The sequence below is a fragment of the Cupressus sempervirens genome, chromosome 7 (genome assembly GCF_028749045.1).
Source record: "Cupressus sempervirens isolate cs-2001-9-10 chromosome 7, ASM2874904v1, whole genome shotgun sequence".
NCBI classification, from domain to species: Eukaryota; Viridiplantae; Streptophyta; class Pinopsida; order Cupressales; family Cupressaceae; genus Cupressus; species Cupressus sempervirens.
Window position 1 is genome coordinate 880,874,672 of NC_143124.1, and position 4,389 is coordinate 880,879,060.

Below are 4,389 nucleotides of genomic sequence, written 5' to 3' on the forward strand. Positions count from 1 at the left end.
GTTTTTTTTGGGAGCATAGCCGTCATTTTTATTGACTTAATCATATGATCTCTTTCTTTAACCTAATTCAATCATATGAACCTAATTCAGATCAATATGCAGCTAAGAGATCTACCAAAACCACACAAGAGACAATCGAATTATATATATTATGCAAACCACCTTCAATTATTAATCCCTGCCTATACATAGGGAGGGAACTAATGTTTTCAGCTGAGGCCACAATTAGTTTTCACAACGAAAATGAGTGAGTTTCCAAAGTTAAAAAATCAGTTAAAAAAAATAAAAATTAATTTTGTATTACTATTTCCTATTTTTTGATTGGTTAGTTGCATTTTTCCATGGATAAAAATAATTTCTCCACACAAATAATTAGAGAAATAAATCTCTCCATTCTAGAATTCTCCAAGCCTCCAAAAACTTAACCATGGAGAAACCATGGCTACAAAGGTATGTACCAGTTTTGCAAAATCTAATGGCACACCTCTCCAGTCTCTCTACTCTGGTTGTCCAACAGAAGATACTTTTTGTGCAACAAGTAGGCGTGGCATCCTTCAGATTTGGTCCTGGATAGCCACGTTAATTCCAAATTTTGTGTTGTGAAAAATATTAAGCCCTTCTGTAATCCACAGACACGAAAATTCTACATAATTCATAAGCCTGGGGTTGAATGTATGATCTTTCCTCCTCCCAAAATCATTCACGCATTTGAGAAAACTATAGAATATTCTCATTGAGAGGAGAAATGAGACATCTATTGTAGAAAGCCTCAGAATTGAGCTTTTATTTTCATGTGCCATCTTCAAGCACCCATTAAAAACATGGGAAAAATAAAAGCTCCCTTGCGCACTAGCATTTGAACACTGGGCCATAAACTTGCACTTCCTTTTTATTTATCTGTAACCCTCTTCACTTTCCCTTCAGTCTTTAAAAAAAGTAGCCTATGCATCGTAATACAAGATCATGAAGGTGGAGGCTTGCATCATAATATAACGCTCAACCATTGGTAATTTTTCGGCCCTCATTGACGACCTTCTCAGTATGAAATGCACTCTCTTTCCTTATACTTTTGAAAGCTTCTTAATAACCCTTTTTCACATAGGGTTTATTTCAGGTTTCCAAATGTGTGTATAGCGAAAAGGGTGCAATATTTTGTCATAGTTTAACTTTAGACCCTCCGCCATAGAAAGCTCCATGATTTAGGTATAACCTTCTAAAAAGAGGTTTGCTTCTTCCATGAATAACTAGGCCCAAAAGTAGTAACTAGAAACTAAACAAGATCCGATATTTCTAGCTCTAGATTTCTATTTTCTATCTCCATAACTATTAGATGCGCTCACATTTTTACCATGGCACTGGTCCATAAACTATGTGTTCAAATTCTAGTAGGCACTCCTCCTCTTAGCATGGCTTACTGTGAATACATAAATTGAAGGTCGTTTCATCTTTGAGAATATAAAACATAGAGTGTAGTCACAAACTGAAATTTAAAAAAGTTATGCTTCACTATGCTAATATCTTCGAGACGGTTGTTTCCACTCTTCTGGTACCTTCTAGAAATTACCTTCTTCCACTCACAATATTAGATCAATGCTTAATGGAAAGTATTGTTATTGTCAAGATTTATAATTTAATTTAATACTCAAAGTAATTATAATAAATTTCTTTATTCATTAAATTGTTTAATCAAATATTTTTACAATTAATAATTGATTTTTATTTTTTATTCAGTAGGATTGGTACTCTATGAATTTTGCATTATAGTGCTAGACATTTTCATATGCATTCATGAATAATATTGTTTTTTACAAATCTTTGTTATGATTAGTTTTATATATAAATAGACTTATTATCAAATTGTCATTTAATTTAATTTTTTTTTTTAAATTAAAATTTTTTAAAAATATTTTACATATAAATAATTTATTATTTCATTTGTCTTAAATAAATACATATTTATTTTTTAATATTTAAAATTTTGTTTTAGTTATTGAATATATATTTTTAAGATAAACATAATTTGAATATATTTATATTAAATCAAAATTAAAACTATTAAAGAAAGTACATAATGTAAAAACTTAAATGTATATATTTCAAATATAAAGGTAAATTATTTTTAAAAAAAAATTATGTTAAATTTACTGAAAAGACAATTAATTTAAAAAACTCATAGAGAAGAAAGGTAAGGAATTAGAAAACTCAAGTCTCTTTCCTTTTAAGAATTAAAGACATGAAAAAAAATTAGTTTTACAATTTTTTTATTACTTTATACAATAAGAATAATTATTTAAAATAAATAAAACATTTATATATCCTAGACTCTCACAAGAAAACTTATAATATGATTGTTCAAGCTTATATTAATCTTCCTATTGTGTGCCATGTTGACTCTCATAGGCACTTAAAATGTAAGTGGCCTGATGGAGTTATCATGGCTAAGCTTAAGGCTAAGAATATTTACAGAATCATTGACCATAACATTGATATTATTGATCATATTAATATTGTTTGGTACTCTTCTTTTGAAACAGATGTTTGGAAAAAGTACTTTGATATCTTGTGGAAGAATTCTATTGAACCAAAAATTAGATATTTCAAATGGTTAGTGCTGTTGAATAAACTTCCTATTAAAAGAGATTTCTCTAATTCTGACATTTGCAGTTTATGCAGACTTCTTGAAACTAGTAGACACATTCTTTTTTATTGTATTTTTGCTAAAGAGATTTGGAATATGTTTGGCATCTTGTATCGTATTAATGTGAATATTCTTGATATTGTTACTGGTCATATTTCTGGTCTTCCTAAAGATTCCAATTTATTATGGATTCATATGTTGTCTTCTAACATCCTCTGGCAGATCTAGAAGTGCAAGAACGAGGAGAGGTACCAAGGTAAGCGAGAGTTCTTACTGAGTTTTTTTGAAAACTCACACACCTTAAAAAAAATTTGCAGGTCCATGCGACTATGATGATTGAAAAGGATAAGTTGAGAAGGTTTCTCCAAAACGGGTATGCTACCTTCTTCTTTTATGAGCTAAAACATGGTTACCAATGGAGAAGAACCATGGATGATTTGTAGGCCTTTGAGCAATCTTGTATAAGGCTGAACAGAGAAATCAGAAATAATGTTAATGCCAGAAAAGAATTATTCATGTTGACTCAGATTCAAGAGCGCAAGAATATGGTTGGGATGGAGGGTTCTTTAGGATGGATTGCCTAGATGGATGTCCACTATGATGTTCTTAGTTAGATAATCTTTCTTTTCCTCTTTTTGCTCTTATGTACAATTGATTCATTGTCTCCGTCGTGAGGCTTGGCCTCCTTGATATTTATTGTGACTTTTTTGTCATCTTTTCTATTTTGATCCTCTTATATCTAATAGAAAAAAATAACTTCATTCTCATTTTAGGTTTCTCACAAATAATTAAAAAATTAAATCATTCTTTCCTTAAAAAATAGAAATTAATTACAATTGACTTTCAAAATACAACATTGTTATATTAATTTTAAAATTATAGAAAACGATCTATAACACTAAATATAAAATAGTCAACAAAGATGTACAAGAATCCAAAACAGTAAATAGTGAATAATTTATATAAATCTAGTAATTAACCTAAACGTGTCTATCAATTTTTTTAAAAATATTTTGAATCCATTTATAAACTACAAAACTTCAAATTTATGATTTTTTGTATAAACTTTACCAAGCACTTTTAAACTAATTTATAAATTAAATAATTTCAAATGTATGATATTTTTCATACAACTTTAATTTTCAGCTTATGATTAGCCATATATTCATTGTTAGTAAATATTGACAAATGTTTACAGGTCATGTTTTATGCACAAACCAATCCTCTACTTGAAACTAAAGGCAAGGACTCTAGCTCTTTGAGAGCTCTTGTTTATATTCTTCTTATCCTCCTCTTTCTATTCTTCTCAAGGTCTTTTTCATCTATATGTTCTTTGTTTCTTCTTCTCCAAGTTTTCCTTCTCATCCTTTTATATTCCACTTCTCCTCCTCCTTCCCCTAGTGCTCTTGCTCTTCTTCTTTTTCCTTTTCTACTCATTTTCTTTCATTTACATCTCCTTTTTCTTCTTATGCTTCCCTCCTTCTTCACCTCCTTTTCCTCCTTACCTTTGTCCTCTTCCTCTTGCTTCATTTTCTTCTTCCTCCTCTTCTTCATATTTAGCTACTCCTTTGCCTTCTCCACCTCCTCGTCCTTTGTCTTAGGTTTCACTTTATTTGACTATTCAAATTTTAGAAGTATATAATTTTTTTTTATAGTATCCAAGTTTGGTAATAATTAAATTCCAAATATATGATATAATACTATTTATATATAAACATATTTCAAAATGAATATATATCTTAGTTTTAAAA